The sequence below is a fragment of the Amblyraja radiata genome, chromosome 1 (genome assembly GCF_010909765.2).
Source record: "Amblyraja radiata isolate CabotCenter1 chromosome 1, sAmbRad1.1.pri, whole genome shotgun sequence".
Taxonomy (NCBI): Eukaryota; Metazoa; Chordata; class Chondrichthyes; order Rajiformes; family Rajidae; genus Amblyraja; species Amblyraja radiata.
In genome coordinates this window covers 163,889,670-163,915,978 of record NC_045956.1, presented here as the reverse complement: position 1 = coordinate 163,915,978, position 26,309 = coordinate 163,889,670, and the positions used below count along the sequence as shown (strand labels likewise).

At 46.7% G+C, this 26,309-nt stretch overlaps 1 protein-coding gene across 4 annotated transcripts in view; it reads right to left on the bottom strand.

Annotated features, from left to right (window-relative positions):
- Window positions 1-14,126, bottom strand: part of ccdc142 (coiled-coil domain containing 142) — a 124,774-nt gene extending 110,648 nt beyond the window's left edge. Inside the window, exons 1-2 of one of the 4 annotated variants that reach the window (XM_033034658.1) lie at window positions 13,868-14,126; window positions 472-575 (exon numbers count right to left, since the gene is read on the bottom strand). The gene's annotated coding sequence lies outside the window, so the exon portion shown is untranslated. The remainder of the gene's footprint in view (window positions 1-471; window positions 576-13,867) is intronic. The other 3 variants (XM_033034639.1, XM_033034625.1, XM_033034632.1) reach the window with 3 other exon arrangements.
- Window positions 14,127-26,309: the final 12,183 nt, after the last annotated feature.

The following is a 26,309-nucleotide window of genomic DNA, read 5'->3' as shown; positions in this document are numbered from 1 at the left end:
AGGGGGGAAGGGAGGTGGGGAGAGGGAGAGGGGGGAGATGGAGTGGGGGGAGAGGTGGGGAGGGGGAGAGGGAGGAGGGGATAGGAGGAGGGGAGAGGGAGGGAGAGGAGTGGGAGGGAGAGGAGGGGGAGGGAGAGGAGGGGGAGAGGAGGGGGGGGGGAAGGGGGGAGATGAGGGGGAGAGGGTGGAGCGGGGGAGAGAGAAGAGGGTAGAGAGGGAGGAGGGGCAGAGAGGAGGGGGCAGAGAGGAGGGGGGGCAGAGAAGGAAGGAGGGCAGAGAGGGAAGGGGGTAGAGAGGGAGTGCCCCTCCACCCCCCCTCTCCTCTCCCCCCCCCCTCTCCTCCCCCCTCTCAATCCCCCCCTCTCCATCCCTCCCTCCATCCCCCCCCCTCCACCCTCGCCCCCTCTCTCTCTATCTCTGCCCCGGGGAGGGGGTAGAGAGGGAGGGGAAGGAGGTAGAGGCCGCACCTACCCAGGTCGTAGAGCAGAAGCCTCCCCACCAGGCGCCAGGCCCCGAGCTAGGCTGTGGCCGGCGTGCGCCAGAGCAAGGCCACCACAGCCACTTTTCCACTGCGCCTGCCGATAAAGGAAACTAAATTTAGTGCAAGATAAAGTCTGAATAAAGATAGTTAGAAGGTCTCCAATGAGATAGATGGGAGGTCAGGACTGCACTCTAGACTTGAGAGGACGGTTTAGTTGCCTGATAACAACTGGGATTGTTCAAACTAAGGTGAACTTTTAAAAAATAAACATTTTCATCTTTTAATGATTTGAATATCCTATTAAAGATTTAGATGTACAAGGGCTGTCCATTTTTGGGCAAATATTTTTTAAACACAGAGGATGATGGGTGTCTGGAATGCTTGCCAGGAGTGGTAGTAGAGGCAGGTAGACTAGTAACATTTAAGAGGTTTTTAGAAAGGCATATGAATATGCAGGTAGTGGAGGAATCACGTGCAATCAGAGGACATTAGTTTATCTTGGCATCATGTTGGGCACAGGCATTGTGGGTTGAAGGTCCTGTTCCTGTGCTGTATTTTTCTATGTTCTACATTCACTATAAATACCAACGCTAAGTTTTGCTATCTTACCTCTACTTGTATCCTTCCTCAATCTTTGCAGATTAATTTATCCTTCTATTGTAAAGGAATAAATTATAATGGAAAGAATTACTAATTGCATAACATGCAGAATAGGACAAATTCTGCATTGGATAAATGCTATTAGTAGGCCCACAGAGTTATTTAAAGAGTGCTTAGAAATAGATTTAATAGGATCAATCATCTCTACAGATAGTATCCGCCTGACATTATTCACTTAATAACCTGTGCATCAGTAATCCAAATACAATTACAGTGAAAATCGAATAAAGATAATTTAACCCTATTGATGTCCTTAAATCAAGATGTAGTGCCACAAATAAGTCAACTAACACCCTTAACAATCATACAAGACGTACATTTTAACCATTGTATTAACTGTTCCATGATCTTTCCCAGTTATTTCGAGGTTCACCAGAGATGATATATGGACTTCAGTAAGGCCTTTGACAAGGTTCCTCACGGAAGGTTGGTTAAGAAGGTTCAATGGTTGGGTATTAATGGTGGAGTAGCAAGATGGATTCAACAGTGGCTGAATGGGAGATGCCAGAGAGTAATGGTGGATGGTTGTTTGTCAGGTTGGAGGCCAGTGACTAGTGGGGTGCCACAGGGATCTGTGTTGGGTCCACTGTTGTTTGTCATGTACATCAATGATCTGGATGATGGTGTGGTAAATTGGATTAGTAAGTATGCAGATGACACTAAGATAGGTGGGGTTGTGGATAATGAAGTAGATTTTCAAAGTCTACAGAGAGATTTATGCCAGTTGGAAGAGTGGGCTGAAAGATGGCAGATGGAGTTTAATGCTAATAAGTGTGAGGTGCTACATCTTGGCAGGACAAATCAAAATAGGACATACATGGTAAATGGTAGGGAATTGAAGAATGCAGGTGAACAGAGGGATCTGGGAATAACTGTGCACAGTTCCCTGAAAGTGGAATCTCATGTAGATAGGGTGGTAAAGAAAGCTTTTGGTGTGCTGGCCTTTATAAATCAGAGCATTGAGTATAGAAGTTGGGATGTAATGTTAAAATTGTACAAGGCATTGGTGAGGCCAATTTTGGAGTATGGTGTACAATTTTGGTCGCCTAATTATATGAAGGATGTCAACAAAATAGAGAGAGTACAGAGGAGATTTACTAGAATGTTGCCTGGGTTTCAGCAACTAAGTTACAGAGAAAGGTTGAACAAGTTAGGGCTTTATTCTTTGGAGCGCAGAAGGTTAAGGGGGGACTTGATAGAGGTCTTTAAAATGATGAGAGGGATAGACAGAGTTGACATGGATAAGCTTTTCCCACTGAGAGTAGGGAAGATTCAAACAAGGGGACATGACTTGAGAATTAAGGGACAGAAGTTTAGGGGTAACATGAGGGGGAACTTCTTTACTCAGAGAGTGGTGGCTGTGTGGAATGAGCTTCCAGTGAAGGTGGTGGAGGCAGGTTCGTTTTTATAATTTAAAAATAAATTGGATAGTTATATGGACGGGAAAGGAATGGAGGGTTATGGTCTGAACGCAGGTGTATGGGACTAGGGGAGAATACGTGTTCGGCACGGACTAGAAGGGTCGAGATGGCCTGTTTCCGTGCTGTAATTGTTATACGGTTATATGGTTATATGATGGTAGAGCACAACAAAGTAAATTAATGGTTCAATAGTGATTTATTGTCACATGTGCAAAACACAGTGAAATTCCTTTTCCGAGTCGCCAAATTTGGTGCCATTTCCAAATGTGCGCTAGGTAGTATGGAGTGACACCTGATCCAGGCAAGCTCTCAGCTGCTGCTGAGCCTCCAGTCATCGTCTTTGTCTAGATCGATGTCCCTCTCCTCGCCCAGCCACTTTATGCCTTGAAGGTGTCTCCTGCAGCTGACCTTGAGGGTGAGTTAGATAAGAATTTGGTTCACTTTTTTACCTGCCTTGCTCCCTGCGACCTTTGTCGTCAGTTCCTTCTTCTTCAGTTCCCCAGGGAGACAAGAAGAGGTGAGGCTCGGTGGCTTCCCCTCTACAGACCACGGCCTGCCAGGTCTCTCTGCATCCGGCCGGGAGGCCCAGCAGTCTCTTCGGGCGGGTATATATCTACTCAATATTGACCAAACCCCATTCAATCTCGTGGCACAGATTAACCAAGGTCAAGAAAACTACTGTGCCAAATGAGATAAAATCAGGCCAGCTCAGAAATGAAAATCTGTGAGGTACTGTGTATCAGAAGTAAAATTATATTGCAGTGTAATCTGTAAGCCTATGAATGATCATCTCGCCCCTACCATCGTCATTTGAGTAAAGATTGAAACCTCATTCAAGCACTGTAATAAAAGCATGCCAAGTGATAGCATCATGGTAATTTATAAATTAGGTGCCAACTTGAAGCTAGTGTGCATGAACAATTACGATTCTAACCATGGAAGTTACAAATTACTTGGAGCAAAACAATAGTCATAGTCATAGAGTGAAACAGTGTGGAGACAGGCCCTTCGGCCCAACTTGCCACACCGGCCAACATGTCCCAGCTACACTAGTCTACCTGCCTGCGTTTGGTCCATTTCCCTCCTAACCTGTCCTATCTATGTACCTGTCTAACAGTTTCTTACACGTTGGGATAGTCCCAGCCTCAACTACCCCCTCAGGCAGCTTGTCCCATACACCCACCACACTTCGTGTGAAAATGTTACCCCTCAGATTCCTATGAAATCTTTTCTGCTTCACCTCAAATCTATGTTCTCTGGTTCTCGATTCACCTACTCCGGGCAAGAGACTCTGTGCATCTACCCGATCTATTCCTCTCATGATTTTATTCACTTCCATAAGATCACCCTCATCCTCCTGTGCTCCAAGGAATAGAGTCCTAGCCTACTCAACCTCTCCCTATTGCTCAGACCCTCTAGTCCTGGCAAATCCTCGTAAGTCTTCTCTGTACCTATTCCAGTCTGACAACATCTTTCCAATAACATACTGATCAGAACTTTTTTATTATTTTGTGTCATCACACAACTGTTTGCCAATACCGAGCAAATTTTAGTGCCACGTTGTGGGCCTCTGCAAGGTCCGTTACAGTGCATGTGTCATGCAGCATGTCACAGCTCAGATGTTCCATAGTCTGGAGGCCCCGTCCGCACTTGCAGTCTGCCGCATCTTCAGTATATCCCCACTTCAGCATGTTCGATTTCTTCCTTCCCATGCCTGTCCACAGTCTGTTGAGACTACGCCAGGTTATCCACGGTTGGTTGGAACCTGGTGGGAGTTTCTCGGAGGGATCGATTGCCATGTGAATGTCTTCCGAAGATTTCTCTAGTCTCTCTTCCCAGAGTTTGAGCCTTCTGGATGATGCACTGCAGTCCAGGGGATGGACAGAAGAGAGGAAACCTCTGCATGATTTCAAATGCTGAGGTAGCAAAGGGTGGTCATGTAGGGGGAGTCTTTCATCCTCTGATTGTCTGGGGCGTTCGTTTTGACTAGCTACAGCTCTTCTGATTCCAGGGAGTGCAATGCCAGAGAATAGGTAGATGTTGTCATCTTGGTACGTTTCATGCATCCACTATTGCAGCGACAGCTTGTGTTTAGCACAGGATCAATCGTCCTTGCACGAGCTGAGCGCTCCCATACTGTGCAGGCATACTCGGTAGCGGAGAAGCAGAGAGCCAGAGTTGTTGATCGAATGGTTGTAGAATTTGCTCCCCATTTTGAGGTACCCAGCTTACCAAGAAGAGCATTTCTGGAACTGACTTTTCTTTTAAACTTGGTGATATGTACTTTGTAGGTCAGAGATCGATCAAGAGTCACACCGAGATAGACTGGATTGTCACAGTGCTCCAATCTGACTCCATTCCATGTGATCTTCAACCTTCGATTTGCATACTTGTTCTTAAAGTGGAATGCGCAGACTTGGGTTTTAGATGGATTGACTTAGGTAATTCTCTTTGTAGTACGAGGACAGGTTGACTAAAGCCTCACAAAGAGTAGCTAGTGCCTTAAAGAAGTCAGCACTTTGGGTTGTAATACATAGGCCATGTGCATAAATGAAACTCCTGGTGTCGGGATGGATAGGTTGGTCGTTAACATAGATATTGAACAAGGTGGGTGCCAGTACACTTCCTTGGAGGCCTTTTTTCTGCCTGCGCCTGCGACTTTTCGACCAGAGTCTTCACCAGGTGGGTTAGATGCAAGTTGTGTGTCAGATCAGGCCATAACAGGAGCGTTCTCGTTGCGGTCCCTGTCGGATTCGACAAGAATCTGTGAATCCTGCTACCGCACCTCACACTGTATTCATCACTGATCAGAACTGAATGCAATACTCTGGATTCGGTCTCACCAACATCTTATACAACTGAAGCATAACCTCCCAACCTCTATACTCAATATTCCGAATGATGAAGGCCAATGTACCAAAAGCCTTTTTGACCACCTGCGACTCGACCTTCAAGGAACCATTCACCTGCACTACTAGATCCCTCTGCTCTACAACACTTCCCAGAGGCCTATCCTTCACCGTGTAGGTCCTGCCCATAGAAACATAGAAAATAGGTGCAGGAGGCATTTCGGCCCTTCGAGCCAGCACCGTCATTAATTGTGATCATGGCTGATCGTCCCCGATCAATAACCCGTGCCTGCCTGCCTCCCCATATCCCTTGATTCCACTAGCCCCTAGAGCTCTATCTAACTCCCTCTTAAATCCATCCAGTGACTTGGTCTCCACTGCCCTCTGTGGCAGGGAATTCCACAAATTCACAACTCTCTGGGTGAAAAAGTTTTTTCTCGCCTCAGTCTTAGATGGCTTCTCCTTTATTCTGAGACCGTGGCCCCTGGTTCTGGACTCGCCCAACATTGGGAACATTTTTCCTGCATCTATAGCTTGTCCAGTCCTTTTATAATTTTATATGTTTCTATAAGATCCCCCTCATCCTTCTAAACTCCAGTGAATACAAGCCAAGTCTTTTCAATCTTCCCTCATATGACAGACCCGCCATCCCAGGGATCAATCTCGTGAACTTACGCTGCACTGCCTCAATCACAAGGATGTCCTTCCTCAAATGAGGAGACCAAAACTGGACACAATACTCCAGATGTGGTCTCACCAGAGCCCTATACAACTGCAGAATAACCTCTCTACTCCTATACTGAAATCCGCTTGTTATGAAGGCCAACGTTAGACTTCCCAAAATGCATCACCTCACATTTCTCTGCATTATATTTCATTAACCATTCCTCAGCCCACCTGGCCAATCGATCAAGATCCTGCTGCAATCTTTCACAAACATCTTCACTACCTGCAAAACTACCTGCTTTTGTATCATCAGCAAACCTGCTAATCTTGCCATGTTTGTTCTCATCCAAATCATTGATGTAGATGACAAACAGTAACGGGCCCAGCACCGAACCCTGAGGCACACCACTCGTCACAGGCCTCCAGTTCGAGAAACAACCTTACACCATCACCCTCTGCTTCCTTCCATGGAGCCAATTTGCTATCCATTCTGCTATCTCTCCTTGGATCCCACATGATCTAATGTTCCAGAGCAGCCTACCTACCTTGTTGAATACCTTCCTGAAATCCATGCACACGGCATCTACAGCTCTGCCCTTAATTAGGTTTTTGGTCACGTCTTCAAAAAACTCAGATTTGTGAGACACGACCTCCCACGTACAAAACCATGCTGACTATCCCTAATCAGCCCTAAATGCCAGTTTCCCTCGGAATACTCTCTAGTAACTTTCCGACTACAGATTTAAGCTCACAGGCCTATTGTTCCCGGAATTTCCCCTGTACCCTTTCTAGCATGACAACTTATTTCCTATAACATGGTGCCCAGAACTGAACACAATACCCTAATGTGGCCTCACCAACGTCTTATGCAACTGCAACATGACCTCCCAACTTCTATCCCAGAGCTTAACACAAGTTTAATTGTGGACGGTTCGATTGTAATCATCTATAGTCTATTCGCTGACTGGATAGCACACAACAAAAAGCTTTTTTCTGTACCTCAATTCACATGACAATAAACTAAATTAATTGTTTGTGATAGCAAGAAGCATTTGTTCATGGTCATTGGTCAAACTAGTGACACATCCTTTCTACATCACTGTAAGAGTAACACGATCAGAAGATTGAAATGGTTGAAGATAGCAGCTCACCATGACCTATCCTAAGGTGACAAATGCAGACCTTGCCAGCACAACCCACGTACCATAAATGGCTAATGCCAAGTTCATCAAAGGCAATTAGTATTTAACAAATTTTACTTCCTTTCATACAGCAGCCCCAATTTCACAATGCACATGCATTAGCTGATCGAGGTGAAGAAAATTGTAATAGGAGATACAAGCAACTCAATGGACTGCCAAAAGGGTCTGTCTTCAGACTCAAGAAGGGTCCAGTCCCGAAACATCACCCGTCCATTCCCTCCAGACGCTACCTGATCCACTGAGTTCCATCCAGCAGTGTGTTTTACTCAACATGGTAATAGGTTTAGATAAGTTAAATAGTGAGAAGATATATCCATCAGCAGATTGATCAGCGACAGCGAGGTTTCAATCTTTACGTCAAAAGACGCTGAAGAAATGGGCTCATTGATGTTTGCAATCTATATCACTGATTTGGGTGAGAACGTACATGGCATGTGACCTTTCTGTCCCCGGACTCCTCCATTGCCAGAGTGAGGCACAGCACAAATTGGAGGAACAACACCTCATATTTTGTTTAGGTAGTTTACACCCCAACAGTATGAAGATTGACTTCTCTAATTTCAGATAGTCCTTGCTTTCTCCCTCCTTCCCCTCCCCCTTCCCAGTTCTCCCACAAGCCTACTGTCTCCACCTCTTCCTTTCTTTTACCTGCCCCCCCCCCCCCGACATCAGTCTGAAGAAGGGTCTCGACCCAAAACTTCGCCTATTCCTTCTCTCCATAGATGCTGCCTCACTCGCTGAGTTCACTCAGCATTTTTGTCTACCTCCCCTTTCTTGATCTCAGTCTCCATCACATGAAATAGACTAGTGACTGACGTCTATTACAAACCCACTGACTCCCACGACTATCTCGACTACACTTCTTCCCACCCTGCTTCCTGCAAAGACTCTATCCCCTACTCCCAATTCCTCCATCTATGCCGCATCTGCGCCCAAGATGAGGTTTTCCATACCAGAACATCCAAAATGTCCTCATTCTTTCATCCCATCATGGATGAGGCCCTCACTCGTGTCTCCTCGGTACCCCGCAGCTCCGCCCTTGCTTCCCCTCCACCTTGTCGCAACAGAGACAGAGTCCCCCTAGTCCTTACCTTCCACCCCATCAGCCATCACATACAACACAATCCTGTGAAATTTCCGCCACCTCCAACGGGATCCCATCACTAGCCACATTTTCCCATCTCCACCCCTTTCCGTCTTCCGCAGAGACCGTTCCCTCTGCAACTCCCTGGTTAATTCATCCCTTCTCACCCAAACCACCCCCTCCCCAGGTACCTTCCCCTGCAACCGCAGAAGATGCAACACCTGTCGCTATACCTTCTCCCTCGACTCTGTCCAGGTACCCCAACAGTTCTTTCAGGTTAAACAGAGGTTCACTTGCACCTCTTCCAACCTCACCTACTGTATCCGTTGTTCAAGATGTGGACTCTTATACATCGGCGAGACCAAACGCAGACTGGGTGATTATTTCGCGGAATACCTTCGCTCAGCCCTCGTGAACCAACCTGATCTCTCGGTTGCTGAACACTTTAATTCTCTTTCCCATTCCTACATTGACCTTTCTGTCTTCAGTCTCCTCCATTGTCAGGGTGAGGCTAAACACACATTGGAGGAACATCATCTCATATTTAGCTTGGGCAGCTTACAGCCCAGTGCTGAATATTGATTTCTCTCACTTCAGGTAGCCCCAGCATTCCTTCTCTCTCTATCCCGCCTCCACCCAATTTGCACTAGCTTCTCATTTTCAAACTTCAAGCAGCTTACAATGGTCTGTTTCCTTTATCGTCGTTACTTTTGTGCATGTCTTTCATTCATTGTTCTTTGTCTCTCCACATCACCGTATAAATCTCTCGTTTCCCTTATCCCTAACCAGTCTGAACAAGGGTATCGACCCAAAACGTCACCCATTCCTTCTCTCCAGAGATGCTGCCTATCCCGCTGAGTTACTCCAGATTTTTGTGTCTATCTATGGTTTAAACCAGCATCTGCATTTCCTTTTACACAATTGAGTATTGAAGTTGGGGGGGGGGGGGGGGGGGGGGGGTCATGTTGCTGTTATAGAATAGAATAGAATAGAATAGAACAGAATGCCTTTAATTGTCATTCAAACAACTTGGTTTGAACGAAATTGCATTTTCTAGTTTTACATTACAAAAAAACCCAAGACCCACACTTAACAGTTTACATAAACATCCATCACAGTGGATCTCCAACATCTCCTCACTGTGATGGAAAGCAAAGTCTTATCTCTTCCCTTTGTTCTTCTCCCGCGGTCCAGTAGTCCAACTGCAGCGTCGAGGAGAATTGAGGCTCCGATGTTAAAGCCCCCGGCGGATGATGTGCTGTGTCCATTTAAGCCACGCCGGGCGATGTTAGGCCCCGGCTCCGTGTCCTTTAAACCCCGCGATTCCAGCGGGAGAAGTTGCCGTTGCGGGAGGTCCGAAAAGCGTTCCCACCAGGAACCTGCGAGCTCCCGATGTTCCTGTCCACCGGACCTGCGGCCGGAGCCTCCGAAGCTCCGAAGTCGGGTCGCAGCCGCGCGCCACCACAGCTCTCCCCGCTCCGAAGTCGGACAGCTCCGCGATGTCAGGTCCGCAGGATCCGTGACTGGAGCCCTTAGGTTGGTTCCGGCCGGAGGCCGCCGCCGGCTCCACGATGTTAGGCCCAACGACACCAGAGACCCGCCAGGGAAACGGTCAGGTCCCCCGTACAGGGAAGAGATTAACAGTTTCCCCCACAGCCCCCCCCCCCCCCCACATGTACACAGCTAAAAAAATAATAAAAACTAGACTCAAGACATACATTTAACAAGACAAAAATAAAAAAAGACGGACGGACTGTAGTCGAGCCGCTGCCGATAGGCGCCGCCTCATTAACATTATATAAGACGTTGGTGAGGACACATTTAGAGTACTGGGTTGCAAAAGGTGTGGAGAAGATTTATGAGGATGTTGCTATGAATCAACGGCCTGAGCGATGGGGAGCTGGTGAGCAGGCGAGGACTCCATTCCTTGGAGCACAGGAGGATGAGGGATGATCGTATAGAAGTGTATAAAATCATGTGAGGAATAGATTGATAAATGCACAGAGTCTCTTGCCCAGATTAGGGGAATCGAGAACAAGAGGACATAGGTTTAAGGTGAGGGGGGAAAGATTTAATAGGAACCCGAGGGATAACTGTTTTTACACAAAGGGTGGTGGGTGTATGGAATGAGCAACCAGGAGGTAGTTGAGGCAGGTACTATCGCAACGTTTAAGAAACGTATAGATAGGAACATGGATAGGATAGGTTTAGCGGGATATCAGCCAAACGCAAGCAGGTAGGTGAGACATGCTGGTCGGTGTGGGCAGGTTGGGCAAATGGGCCTGTTTTCACACTGTATGAATCTGTGACTCTAAGAAATGTTTTATTTTTATACAGAAAGCAGTAATGATGTGTAAATCAGTGGCACCGGCAGCATTTTAACACGATTCTAGCCTCTGCATTATCGTCTCCATGATTTGTAAATCATTGCCTGCCACGATGATGGAAAAGGAATCAAACAAGATGTTCAGGGATGGGCAAGGAAAAAAATCTGTACAAGAGGAAATTATTTGCAGGTTCTGGAAAAAAATCAGGAAAAAGGACAGGCATGACTGCCTTACATGAAGCCAGCATAGACTTGATGACTGGGTGGCTCTCTTACTATAATACATCTGTTTCTAAATCCAGGTAATTCCATATTATGTATGTTTCCATGTGTGAACTGGACCTGCACAATTAGTGAACTAGGGATCATCAACTAGGCGCCACCAGCAGGGTCTGCCTTGCCAACAACAGTCTGTTTGTCCTTTCTTCTTTTTTGATATTGTTAGTATGTTTTTTTTTAAATGTTTTGGTATTCCTTGGTTTGTTTTATGTGAGGGTGGGGGAGAGGTTGGGAGAAACTTTTTTTCAATCTCTTACCTCAACAGAGATGCAATGTTTTTCTGTATCGTATCTCTATCCCTAACATCGTGGAGTTGGTGGCCTTTCCTGGAGACCGACCCGGCGCTCCAAGCCGCGAGAGTCTGCGGGACTTTAACATCGCGGAGCTTGTGATCCCTTTGCTGGGGATCGAAGCTCGAACCGCAGGGCCTGTGGACTTTAACATCATGAAGCCCGCGATCTCTGGTAAGAAGAGACCGACTCGGGAGCTCCATGCCATGGATAGTTTAAAACGCCCCGATGCAGGAGTTTCAATCATCCCGACGGGGGCTCAGATCGTCAGCTGAGGGGGCTTTGATCGCTCTGACTGCGGGGGCTTTGATCACCCCGACTGCGGATGGTTTGACTGCCCCGACCGCGGATGGTTTGACTGCCCCGACCGCAGGAGAACAAAGAAGAAGATTGAACTTTATTGCCTTCCATCACAGTGAAGAATGTGGAATCCAGAGTGATGGATGTGGGTGTGGGTGTGTGGGTGTGTGTCTTGTTGCTTGTATCTTGTATGTGGTTATGTGGGTGTGTGTCTTGTTGCTTTTCACTTAGTATGGCTGTATGGTAAATCAAATCTCACTGTACCTGAATTGGTACATATGACAATAAACTGACCTAAAGTAATTTCTCCTCATCTCCTTCCTAAAAGAACGTTCTTTAATTCTAAGGCTAAGACCTCCAGTCCTAGACTCTCCCACTAGTGGAAACATCCTCTCCACAACCACTTTATCCAAACCGTTCAGTATTCTGTATGTTTCAATGAGGTCCCCCTCATTCTTCTAAACTCCAGCAAGTACAGGCCCAGTGCCGACAAACACTCATCATAGGTTAACTTACTCATTCCTGGGATCATTCTTGTAAACCTCCTCTGGATCCTCTCCAGAGCCAGCACATCCCTCCTCAGATATGGTGCCAAAATGGCTCACAACATTCCAAATGCGGCCTTTACCAGCGCCTTATAAAGCCTCAGCATTGTATCGCTGTTTTTGTATACAAGCACTCTTGAAATAAATGCTGATATTGGGTTTGCTTTCTATACTACTGATTCGACTAGAGTGGAAATTGTGGGACCGCTGGTTGAAATTTACGAAATGTCCTTGAATACAGGAGAGGTGTCAGAAAACTGGTGGGTGGCAAATGGTATGCCTCTTTTCAAGAAGGTCTGCAGGGAAAATGCTGGGAACTATAGGTCGGTGAGCTTAACATCTGTAGTTGGTAAGTTACTGGAGAGTATTCTGAAGGATAGGTTATACAGACATTTGGATGGGCAAGGGGTCTTTAGTGACAGTCAGCATGGTTTTGTACGTGAAAGGTCACGTCTCACAAATCTGATTGATTTTTTTGAAGATGTGACCAAAAAGGTTGATGAGGGCACAGCTGTAGATGCTGTGTACATGGACGTTAATAAGGCATTCGACAAGGTTCTGCATGATAGGCTGCTCTGGAAGGTTAGATCGCATAGAGTTCCAAGGGGATAGCTGAACGGATAGCACATTGGCTCCATGGAAGGAAGCAGAGGGTGATGGTGGAATGTTGCTTCTCGGACTGGAGGCCTGTGACTAGTGGTGTGCCTCAGGGTTCGGGGTTGCGGGGAAACCGGAAGCGGGGGCCGTGCGGAGGTCGAGTGATCCCCGTACAGGGCCTGTCCCACCAGCATGCGACTGCATGCGGCGAGTGCGACCAAGCCGGAAGCGGGGGCCGAGCGGAGGTTGAGTGATCCCATACGAGTTGACGTGAAGTTCGAGCGAAGTTTGCGCGTGACGTACGGCGTCAAGACGCTTGGTACTGCGTTGAGACGCTGCGCACGCCCGTCGAGGCGGTGCGTACAGCCTCAATGCGGTTGCGGGCCGGCAGGCCGTTGCCGCGCGGAATTTTTGAAAAATGTCAGTTTTTCGGAGCCCAGCTCCGCACAACTCCGGCGATCGAAGTGGGACCGGCCCCGCGAGGCCATACGGCTCAAGCGACCACGTTAGGTCGCGCTTGCCGCATGCAGTCGCATGCTCGTGGGACAGGCCCTTAACTCTACCATTGGGTTTGTAGTAGATGTCTGGATGGGGAAGTTAGTGGTAAAGCAGTAAAAATCAACGCGTTCTGCACGGGTGCAATTTGAATATGGCTCTCGACCTGAAATGTCACCTGTCCATTCCGTCCAGAGATTTTGCCTGACCCACTGAGTTATTCCAGGACTGTGTATTTGTCACATTGTAGTGCAACCACATGCAGCTCCTGCCCAAGGGCCTGACTGAGCAGAGCTAGGACTGAGTAACTGAGAGGCGCAGTGGTGGAGTTGCTGCCTCAGCACCAGAGACCCCGGTGACTACGGGTGCTGTCTGTACGGAGTTCGTGCGTTCTCCCCGTGACCTGCGTGGGTTTTCTCCGGGTGCTCCTGTTTGCTTCTACACTCCAAAGACGTACAGGTTTGTAGGTTGACTGGCTTCAGTAAAAATTGTAACCTAGCTCTGTGTGCAGGATCATGGATGGTGCAAATGTGCGGAGAGTGTGGACTCGGTGAGCCGCGGGGCCTGTGTTTCTTCGCTGTATCTCTAAACTAAACTAAACTAAAGTGGCCTGGGGAGGGGAGGGGAGGGAGGAATCCCCAACCCCTCACGACTTTGCTTTAACATACTCACAAAGATTGAAAGCACTCGAGGCCGTCGATCTGTGGTCGTGAAGGGAGGCTGGGATCCGAGCGGCGACGAGCTGCACCTCCCTCCCTCCCTCCGGCCCAGCGAGCGAGCGAGCGACCAACCGCCCCCCTGCCTGCCCGGCAACCGTTGACAAGGGGCGAAGCGGACAGCCGCACCGTCCGCACGGCGCAACATCCGCCTCTCCTATTGGCCCGGCTCGCCTTAGCAACGGGACTCGGCTGCCGTTACCAATGGTGGCGGCGATCGGAGGCGGAGGTGGAGGCTGCGGCCCAGGTCCTCCTGTGGCCGGGAAGCGGCGCTGGTGTGTAGGAAGGAGCCCGCAGATTCTGCTTTACACCCGAAGACTGACACAAAATGCTGGAGCAACTCTGCGGGGACAGACAGACAGGCAGCATCAAAGATACGAGAAGAAGAGATCTTTGGGCAGCATCTCTGGAGAAAAAGGATGGGCGACTTTTGAGGTCGGGACTCTCCTTCAGATTTTTCAGTAATCTGTGTCAAGAGTGTTTATTGTCATATGCCCCAGATAGAACAATGACATTCTTACTTGCAGCACAGCACAACAGAATATGTAACCATAGTACACTGTGAACAATATAATAAACGAGAGAGAAACAAAAAGTTCAGTGTGTGTAGATATACAAATACTCACAAATATAGACATATATACACAACAATAATAATGCAATAATAGTCTGTGTAGTTCAGAGCTTATTTGAGGTTGTGGTGTATCTGTATTCAAAACAAATTCCCCCCCCCATCAAAAGATCCTTAATCTCAACATATATTCTGTCACTTTCTACCCAATCTATATTTCTTCATGCATCTCTTATTCCCACTATCATGTATCTGTACACTGGCTCGGTTGTCATCATGTATAGTCTTTCCATAGACAGGTTAGCATGCAACTAAAGTTTTTCACTGTACCTCGGTATGTGTGGACCCTTGAAGACCGAACAAGGTGAATTTATTATGGGGAACAAGGAAATGGCAGATGTTGTCTATATGGACTTTAGTAAGGCCTTTGACAAGGTTCCTTGTGGAAGGTTGGTTAAGAAGGTTCAATTGTTGGGTATAAATGCAGGAGTAGCAAGATGGATTCAACAGTGGCTGAATGGGAGATGCCAGAGAGTAATGGTGGATGGCTGTTTGTCAGGTTGGAGGCAGGTGACCAGTGGGGTGCCTCAGGGATCTGTGTTGGGTCCACTGTTGTTTGTCATATACATCAATGATCTGGACAAAGGTGTGGTAAATTGGATTAGTAAGTATGCAGATGATACTAAGATAGGTGGTGTTGTGGATAATGAAGTAGATTTCCAAAGGCTACAGAGAGATTTAGGCCATTTGGAAGAATGGGCTGAAAGATGGCAGATGGAGTTTAATGCTGATAAGTGTGAGGTGCTACATCTTGGCAGGACAAATCAAAATAGGACGTACATGGTAAATGGTAGCGAATTGAGGAATGCAGTTGAACAGAGGGATCTAGGAACAACTGTGCATAGTTCCCTGAAGGTGGAATCTCATGTAGATAGGGTCGCAACAGTAATCGACAACATCGTCCCCACGGTAACGGTAAGGGTAAGCACCTTTCCGAACCAAAAACCCTGGATAGACAGGTCTGTTTGTGTGGTCCTGAATGCTCGCACCGCTGCCTACAACTCGGGCCTGGCATCAGGAAACATGGACGTCTACAAGGCAGAGTCCTACCGACTGCGAAGGGCGGTGAAGGACGCAAAGAGAAGGTACAGGGACAAGATGGAGTTACAGATGGAGCAGCAGGACACCAGAAGCCTGTGGCAGGGGCTACGGATTGTAACCAACTACCGGAGCACCCCTCCCTCATCCGCAAGTGCCGGCACCTCCCTAGCTGATGACCTGAACTCCTTTTACGCTCGTTTCGAGAGGGGCAACACCCCAGGTCTGCCGACTATCGACAATACCGCCAGCGGGCTGGCTACCGAAGCTGAAGGGAGGAATGTGCACACATTCTCGCTGTCCGAGCACGACGTGAGGAGGGCTCTGACCCGGGTGAACACGAGAAAAGCTGCAGGCCCCGATGGCATCTCGGGGCGAGTACTCAAGTCCTGTGCTACCCAGCTAGCTCCAGTGCTCACTACATTATTCAACCTCTACCTGGACAAGTCCGTGGTCCCTGCCTGCTTCAAAAAATCCATCATTGTACCGGTACCAAAAAATGCCTCCCCAGCCTGTCTGAATGACTACCGTCCGGTGGCCATTACCTCGGTAGTCATGAAATGCTTTGAGAGGCTGGTGAAGAAACACATCTGCGCCTTCCTCCCTCGGAACATGGAACGTTGCAGTTCGCATACCGTCCGAACAGATCCACGGACGATGCGGTCTCCCAGGTCTTGCACACCGCTCTCTCCCATCTGGACAGCCAGAAGGGGGCTACGTGAGGATGCTGTTCATAGACTACAGTTCCGCCTTCAACATGATAGTCCCCACCAGACTGGCCGGGAAGCTAATGGAATTGGGGCTCAACACCTCCCTGTGTGCCTGGGTCCTGGACTTTCTCACCGCCAGGCCCCAGGTAGTCAAGATGTGAGGGAATACATCGACGTCCCTCACCCTGAGCTCAGGATCACCCCAGGGTTGCGTCCTCAGCCCCCTATTGTACTCCCTGTACACACATGACTGTGTGGCTAGGTTCAGCTCCAACTCAATAATTAAGTTTGCTGATGACACTGTGGTGGTGGGCCTGATCTCAGACAACGATGAGAAGGCCTGCCAGGAGGAGGTGGCTGGTCTAGCACTCTGGTGCCAGGATAACAGCCTCCTCTTGAACATCAAAAAAACGAAGGAGCTGTCATGGACTTTAGGAGGGCACATCATTCGAGGACGTACACTCCATTGAGGATAAATGGGGATCCTGTGGATAGGGTGAACTGTTTTAAATATCTGGGAGTCCACATCTCCGAGGATATGACATGGGCATCACACGCCTCAGCACTCGTGAGTAAGGCAAGGCAGCGCCTTTATCACCTCAGGCAATTGAGGAAATTCAGAGTGTCTCCGAGGATCCTCCAGTGCTTCTACGCAGCGGCGGTGGAAAGCATCTTGTCCGGGAACATTACCATCTGGTTTGGGAATTGCCCTGCCAAGGACAAGAAGGCTCTGCAGAGAGTAGTGCGTTCGGCCGAACGCACTATGGGAACTCCACTTGCCCCCCTGCAGGAACTGTACATCAGGAGGTGCAACTCCAGAGCCAACAATATCATGAGAGGCCCCTTCCACCCCTGCAACGGACTGTTCCAGCTGCTACGGTCAGGCAAACGCCTCCGTTGCCATGCGGTGAGAACGGAGAGGTTGAGAAGGAGTTTCTTCCCAGAGGCCATTCGGACTGTAAACGCCTTTCTCACCAGGGACTAACTCTACTGAAAGTTTTTCCTTCCATTGTTTATTATGTAAAAGAATATGTGTGTTATGATTGTGTTTATAGTTTGTTTGGTTGTTTGTCTTTTTGCACAAAAGTCCGCGAGCATTGCCACTTTCATTTCACTGCACATCTCGTATGTGTATGTGACAAATAAACTTGACTTGACTTGACTTGGTAAAGAAAGCTTTTGGTATTTATAGCCTTTATAAATCAGAGCATTGAGTATAGAAGTTGGGATGTAATGTTAAAATTGTACAAGGCATTGGTGAGACCAATTCTGGGGTATGGTGTACAATTTTGGTCGCCCAATTATAGGAAGGATGTCAACAAAATAGAGAGAGTACAGAGGAGATTTACTAGAATGTTGCCTGGGTTTCAGCAACTAAGTTACAGAGAAAGGTTGAATAAGTTAGGTCTTTATTCTCTGGAGCGCAGAAGGTTAAGGGGGGACTTGATAGAGGTCTTTAAAATGATGAGAGGGATAGACAGAGTTGACGTGGACAAGCTTTTCCCATTGAGAGTAGGGAAGATTCACACAAGAGGACATGACTTCAGAATTAAGGGACAGAAGTTCAGGGGTAACATGAGGGGGAACTTCTTTACTCAGAGAGTGGTAGCTGTGTGGAATGAGCTTCCAGTGTAAGTGGTGGAGGCAGGTTCGATTTTATCATTTAAAAATAAATTGGATAGGTATATGGATTGGAAAGGAATGGAGGGTTATGGTCTGAGTGCAGGTAGATGGAACTAGGGGAAAATAATTGTTCGGCATGGACTTGTAGGGCCGAGATGGCCTGCTTCCATGCTGTAATTGTTATATGGTTATATGGTTATGAGTTGAACAGGTACTTTGGATCTGTCTTGACTAAGGAGGACACAAACAATCTTCCTGATATAGAAGTGACCAGAGGATCTGGGGTGTCGGAGGAACTGAACGAAATCCACATTAGACAGGAAATGGTGTTGGGTAGACTGATGGGATTGAAGGCTGATAAATCCCCAGGGCCTGATGGTCTGCATCCCAGGGTACTTAAGGAAGTGGCTCTAGAAATCGTGGATGCATTGGTGATGATTTTCCAATGTTCTATAGGTTCAGTATGAGTTCCTGTAGATTGGAGGGTAGCTAATCTTATCTCACTTTTTAAGAAAGGCGGGAGAGAGAAAACAGGGAATTATACACCATTTAGCCTGACATCGGGGGTGGGGAAGATGCTGGAGTCAATTATAAAAGATGAAATAGCCGCACATGTGGATAGCAGCAACAGCTTCGGTCCGAGTCAGCATGGATTTACAAAGGGGAAATCATGCTTGACTAATCTTCTGGAATTTTTTGAGGATGTAACTAGGAAAATGGACAAGGGAGAGCCAGTGGATGTTGTATACCTGGACTTTCAGAAAGCATTTGATAAGGTCCCACAGAGGAGATTAGTGGGCAAAATTAGGGCACATGGTATTGGGGGTAGAGTGCTGACATGGATAGAAAATTGGTTGGCAGACAGGAAACATAGAAACATAGAAAATAGGTGCAGGAGTAGGCCATTCGGCCGTTCGAGCCTGCACCGCCATTCAATATGATCATGGCGGATCATCCAACTCAGTATCCTGTACCTACCTTCTCTCCATACCCCCTGATCTAACTCCCTCTTAAATATAGCCAATGAACTGGCCTCAACTACCTTCTATGGCAGAGAGTTCCAGAGATTCCCCACTCTCTCTGTGAAAAATGTTTTTCTCTGTGAAAAATGTTTTTCACAAAGAGTAGGGATTAACAGGTCCCTTTCAGAATGGCAGGCAGTGACTAGTGGGGTACCGCAAGGCTCGGTGCTGGGACCGCAGCTATTTTCAATATACATCAATGATTTGGATGAAGGGATTCAAAGTAACATTAACAAATTTGCAGATGACACAAAGCTCGGTGGCAGTGTGAACTGTGAGGAGGATGCTATGAGATGAGGATGCAGGGTGACCTGGACAGGTTAGGGGAGTGGGCAGATGCATGGCAGATGAAGTTTAATGCGGATAAATGTGAGGTTATCCACTTTGGTATCAAAAACAGGTAGGCAGATTACGATCTAAATGGCGTCAAGTTCGGAAAAGGGGAAGTACAATGGGATCTGGGGGTCCTTGTTCATCAGGCTATGAAAGTAAGCATGCAGGTACAGCAGGCAGTGAAGAAAGCTAATGGCATGTTGGCCTTTATAACAAGAGGAGTCGAGTATAGGAGCAACAAGGTCCTTCTGCAGTTGTACAGAGCCCTAGTGAGACCACACCTGGAGTATTGTGTGCAGTTTTGGTCCCCTAATTTGAGGAAGGACATTCTTGCTATTGAGGGAGAGCAGCATAGGTTTACAAGGTTAATTCCCGGGATGGCGGAACTGTCATAAGCTGAGAGAATGCGACTGGGCTTGTACACTCTGGAGTTTAGAAGGATGAGAGGTATCTTATTGAAACATATAATATTGTTAAGGGTTTGGCGACGCTAGAGGCAGGAAACAGGTTCCCGATGTTGGGGGAGTCCAGAACCAGGAGCCACAGTTTAGGAATAAGGGGTAACCCGTTTAGAACAGAGCCGTGAAAAAACTTTTTCTCACAGAGAGTTGTGAGTCTGTGCAATTCTCTGTCTCAGAGGGCGGTGGAGGCCGGTTCTCTGGATACTTTCAAGAGAGAGCTAGATAGGGCTCTTAAAGATAGCGGAGTCAGGGGATATAGGGAGAAGGCAGGAACGGAGTACTGATTGGGGATGATCAGCCATGATCAATAAACTAAACTAAGCTGAACTAAACTTCACTCATTTACTCAGAACTCCGTTGCCAGCTGGAAATGGTGGTGCACCGTGAGAAAATGTGTGCTCCAGCTGTGCATCTGTTACTGCAAAAGTCACATGTTGTGAGCAGGAAAATCCCAATGATGGTCACAGAGTGATACAGCGTGGAAACAGGCCCTATGGACCAACTTGTCCACACCGCCCACCAGCTACACTAATCCCACCTGCCCTTGTTTGGCCCATATCCCTCTAAACCTATCTTATCCATATACCTGACTACGTTGGGATAGTCCCTGCCTGAACTACCACATCTGGCAGCTTGTTCCATACAACCACCACCCTTTGAATGAAAATGTTATCCCTCAGATTCCTATTAAATCTTTTTCGCTTCACCTTAAACCTCTGACCCTCGATTGCCCTACTCTGGGCAAGAGACTGTGCACATACCCGATCTATTCCTCTTATGATTTTATATACCTCTATAAGTTCACCCCTCATCCTCCTGCGCCCCAAGGAAGAGTCCCTTCCTACTCAACTTCTCCCTATAGCTCAGACCCTTGAGTCCTGGCATCATCCTTGTAAATCTTCTCTGTACCCTTTCCAGCTTGACATCTTTCCTATAACATGGTGCCCAGGATTGAACCCAGTACTCCAAATGCGGCCACACCAACATCTTATACAACTGCAACATGACTTCCCAACATCTAAACTCAATACTCTGACTGTTGGAAGGCCAATGTGCCAAAAGCCTTTTTGGCCACCCTAGCTACCTGCGACTGCACCTTCAAGGAAGGTGGAGTCGCAGTCAACCTAGGCCTGCACTTCATCCTCCAGCACCTAGACCGCCAGGGGACCTATGCAAGGATTTTGTTTGTGGATTTTAGCTCTGCATTCAACGCCATTGTGCCAGCACTACTACACTCCAAACTCTCCCAGTTGACTGTGCCTGAACCCCTGTCAGTAGATCACCAACTTCCTGACAGACAGGAAGCAGCATGTGAAGGGCCTGTCCCACTTGCCGATTTTTTCGGCGACTGCCGGCATCATTGACTGACATATCAGGTCACCGAAAAATTTGCTGCGTGATGCGACCGTGACACGGCCTGATGACATATGACGCGCTGTTTTTTCAAATGTCGCAACATTTTTTTGTCGCCACTGGATTTTGAAATGTTCAAAATCTTTTGGCGACACTGATATGACGCCAGCAATCGCCAAAAAAAAATCGCTAAGTGAGGCTGAGAAAACACATCTTGGACCCATAGACCCTCACCATAGGCTGCATACTCTCCCCTCTCTCGACCAATGATTGCTCCTCCACAGTTAAGCTTCTCAAGTTTGCGGATGACACAACCCTGATTGGACTGATCCAGGATGGGGAGGAATCTGCCTACAGACAGGAAGTGACACAGCTGCGTCCTGGTGCCTTCGTAACAATCTGGAGCTCAATGCTCTTAAGACGGTGGAATTGATAGTAGACTTTAGGAGAGCTCCTCCTCCCCTCCCCCCACTCACCATCAACAACACCACAGTCACATTTGAGGAGTCCTTTAAGTTCCTTGGAACCATCTCCAAGGACTTTAAATGGGGGGGGGGGGGGGGGGCCCCAACGACTAGTCAAAAAGGCCCAACAGAGGATGTACTTCCTGCGGCAAACACAATCTGCCACAGGCAATGATGGTCCAATTCTACACAGCCATCGTAGAGTCTGTCCTCACCTTCTCCATCATGGTCTGGTTTGGCTCAGCCACCAAGCACCACGTCTGCAGGCTGCAGCGAATCGTTCCATCAGCTGAGAAGGTTGTTGGCTGCAACCTTCCCCCCATTGATGAACTGTACACTGCAAGGGCCAGGAAGCGAGCGGGTAAGATCATCTCTGACCCCTCTCACCCTGGCCACAAACTCTTTGAATCACTTCCCTCTGGAAGGCGACTTTGGACTGTCAAAGCCACCACAGCCAGACATAAAAACAGCTTTTTTCCCGCACGAACAGTAGCTCTACTCAATAACCAAGTCTGTAGCCTCCGTTTGCTCTGGTATTTTATTTCATTCACTTGTTTAAACTATAATGTTTTATTCTTAATGACTTCCCAATGACTTTGTGTTGTTACTTGCGAGTGGAGCACCAAGGCAAACTCCTTGAATGTGTACATACTTGGCCAATAAACTTATTCATTCATTCATTCATTCAAGGAATCATGCTCTATTGGTGCATCTGTGCTTCAGAAGTCTTGTGTTGTGAGCAGGAAAATCCCCCCGACAGTATGCACACAAAACCTGTGTATGGTACCCAGGTTATGGTATGGTAAAAGGAAGAAAAGATATAGGTGACGATTCGGGTCGAGATCCTTCTTCAGAATGTGAGTCCAAGGAAAGGGAAACGAGATATAAACGGTTATATAGAACAAATGAATGAAAGATATGCAAAAATAAATGATGATCAAGGAAAAGGTCCAAGTTGGCTGTGGCTAGTTGATAACAAGTTATACAGATAATGAAACTCACCAGGACGACAGTGAAACTAGTACGACGTCTAGGGTGGGGGTGGTACAGAGAAGAGAGGTGGTGTAAGAGTTACTTGAAGCAAAATATGAGGTGCTGTTCCTCCAATTTGCATTTGGCCTCTGATAATGTTGGAGGGCCAGGAAAGAAAAGTCAGTATGGGAATGGGAAGTTAAAGTATTTGGCAACCGGGTGATCACATAGGCCACTGGACTGATCAGTGTTCAGTGAAACGATTGCCCAGTCGTTGGCACTGGGTCAGGTTCAGCTCCTGCCCGCACGGCAACTTACAAAGGCCGCTATCAACTTACAAAGGCCGCTAGTAAAGAGCTGGAGTGACTCAGCAGGTCAGGCAGCATCCCTGGAGAACGTGGAAAGGTGAGTGTTTCGGGTTGAGACCCTTCTTCGGACATTGTAGTGGAAGACGAGAAGAAAGCAGGTAAAGGGGAGTGGCAGGACCTGGGTGGCAGGTATAAACACTGTTTTCAGTAACAAGAATATTTTTTTTGCTATTAAAAATACCTTTATTTTTGAACATCCTGCAGGAAAAGTAACGTTGTTATTGCAAGGCTGAAACTCCCCAGCCCCAAACCTTCTTTTCTGCATTAACACAATCGTTTTTATAATGTGATTTTCTATAATGAGGTTTCTTAGAAATGCAGTTATCACTTTGTAGAGTATCGTGGAACGGCAGATGCTAGAATCTTGAGCAAAATGCTAGAGTAACTCAGCAACGTGAGGGAATGGATAAAGCAACGCTTTGAGTCGGGTCCCTATAGGCTGATTCAGCAGGGTGGAAGTAGGTGTAGCCAAGGTTACCGTGGGAGTCAGCCAGAATGTAGAAACAAAGAACTGTAGATGCAGATTTATACAAAAGATAGACACAAGGTGCTGGAATAACTCAGCGAGTCAGACAGCAGAAAGTTAAAGGTCGACACAGGGCTTGATAGGCCGCTGGCTGGAACAAAGGTGGAAAAATAAGAAAGGAGGGAAGGTGTGATACAGGTTTAAAGTGTTGTCGATTGTAAAGCCAGAGGGAGGAAATTAGTAGGAGGTGGTGAATGGTGGGGAGAAATAGGTGGGAGTCTAGGTGGGCCTCAGGGTCGGGAAGGGGAAAGAGAAGGGGGTGGGATAGTGTACAGAATATAGTTGTCTGCATTGTAGCACATCAATTCCATAAAGTCCAATGTCCTCAATGGGGTAGAGGGGAATTGGACAGTACCTTAGCTTATGGTAGGACCATTCAGCAGTCTGATGACGAAGGTAAAGAAGCTGTTTGTTGCATTCTACAACCCAATTGCCCAGACCCTTGGATAAGATCAACCTCATTCAATTCTGAAATATTCAGATCGAAACTTCTTCCATATCAACCATTTACCTTGTAATTGAAGATGCAACAGGCCTCTTCTCAGCTCTAGAGTTCTTGTCAGTTCAAGTACAGTCCTATTCTGTGCAATAATTATTCCTGTCATTTCAGTAATCAATCTGATTACCAACTACCTCATACGCTCTGCACTTCATATCCTTACGTTAAAATTATATTAACCCCAATTTCCTTCCACAAAACAATGTTGATTTAGCCTAATCACATATGGTTTAAATTCTCCATTATTACTTCAACAATTTTACACGACTCAGTCATACAAAGTTACACAACACTTCCATAAAAGTGTTTAAGAAGGAACTGCAGATGCTGGAAAATCGAAGGTACACAAAAATGCTGGAGAAACTCAGCGGGTGCAGCAGCATCTATGGAGCGAAGGAGATAGGCAACGTTTCGGGCCGAAACCCTTCTCCAGACTTCCATAAAAGTATTTGGGGTGCCTTATGGGATGCTAAGCATGTTACCTTCATACAAAGCCTTGATCTGTTTTAAAACGTTTCAAATTTTCTCCCGCTGACAGAGATTTGCCTTCTCAAATACCAAAAGAGTTTAATCTCATGCTTTCTTTAAAAAAAAATGTAGCTAATGTTAAGGTCAGAAAAGAAAAGTCTTGTTGAATAAACATCAGCAGCTATCAAAAACCACTACTTCCATTATAAATCTAAGAGTTCTAACCCCATGTCTACATGGAACAAATATTTCCTGCTTGGTTGACACATTACATAGTAATTTCACATCTCAGGGACAATATTACAAATTAGATACATAAAACCAGGGAACCAATTCTAATCATTTCTTACAATTCTGCTCAGATGTCCGATTAAAAAAACCCCAGATATAATGTACTCCTAATGTCCAAATAGTACAGGCATTTGCTATTATGTTTCTTTGCTTGCCTCATAATATTCCACTCACCTTGAGGCTCAGTACTGTAACCTGTCCCTTTGCTGTAAATGAACAAGGTCTTCATGTAAATGATCAAGGTCTGAAGAAGGGTCTCGACCCGAAACGTCACCTATTCCTTCACTCCATAGATGCTGTCTCACCCGCTGAGTTTCTCCAGCACTTATGTCTACCTAAGGTCTTCATGGGTGTATTGTTTAGAGGAAACACGAGTGACATTAATGGATTATCAATAGAATGTAAAGATTTGAGGACACAATAAATTTCAAGAAACATGTTCTTTCTAAGCAAAAAATATGCTGAAGGAACTTTAGGGGTCAGGCAGCATCCGAGGAAATGGACAGTTTAGGTCAGGACACTTCCTCAGGACCGTAGGGTCCCAACCCGCAATATCATCTGTCCAGTTCCCTCACCAATGCTGCCTGACATGCTGTGTTCCTCCAGCACTTTATAATCTGTTGAAGATTCCATCCATAGTCTCTTGTATTCTATGTTCCATTGTCTCTATGTTCTTTCTAAGGGTTCTCAATGCCCATTAATTGGACAAGAGTAAGCACTAATCAAAAATCAAGTTCTGCTGATAAGTCAATGCTTCTTTTGTAGATAAAGATAAATACATTTATTTCTCCTCCATCTACTTAATTGTGCAGATAAGTGGTCATTGATAATGTAAAGTATCCTTTATTGTCATTCAGACCTTCCGGTCTGAACAAAATTACACTTGCCTGATGCACTGTAATGTTTGCATTGTGATTTAGTACATTAATTTTGACACATTCAAATAAGCAATACTTGAAATAATACACAAACTGGAGGAACACCTCATTCTGCCAAGGTCTACAACTCAAACTGAGTTCTCCAATTTCAGATAACCCTCTCCCCAGTCCCTCTATCCACCCACTCTCATCCCTTTTACCTTGCCTCTCTCCTATCACAGAGCATCACCTCCCATTCAATCCATCTTCCCATCACCCTGACTCCCATCAGGTCACCTCCTCCAGCAATATTGTCATCTACCCCTCCCACCTCCCTTATTTGGTCCCAAACTCAATTTTTCCTTATCCCAGATTCCATCATTTGCAGTCCCTTGGTTATCTCCATCAATCACTTCCTAGCCTTTCTCCACCCCACTATTCCCCACCCGACTCCATCCACCAAGCTACCCCATCTCATTTGGATCCATCTATTACCTGCCAGCTCTTACCTGCCCTCCTTATCTCATTATACTGGCTGAACTTTCAGTTCAGAGAAAATGCCTTGACCCGAATCATTGTTTGTCCATTTCCCTCGAGTTCTTCCACAACTGTTTTTTCCCCCCCAATAAGGTAGCTGTCCAAAAGTCATGGATGAAACCAGTGCTCCTTCTATTACATACAAATAATGCATTTTTAAAGCTATATTTTAACTGCATTTCAAACTCAATATATCCGAGGCTGCCCAATGAGGTAATGCAATAAACATGGAATTTGAGACTAAA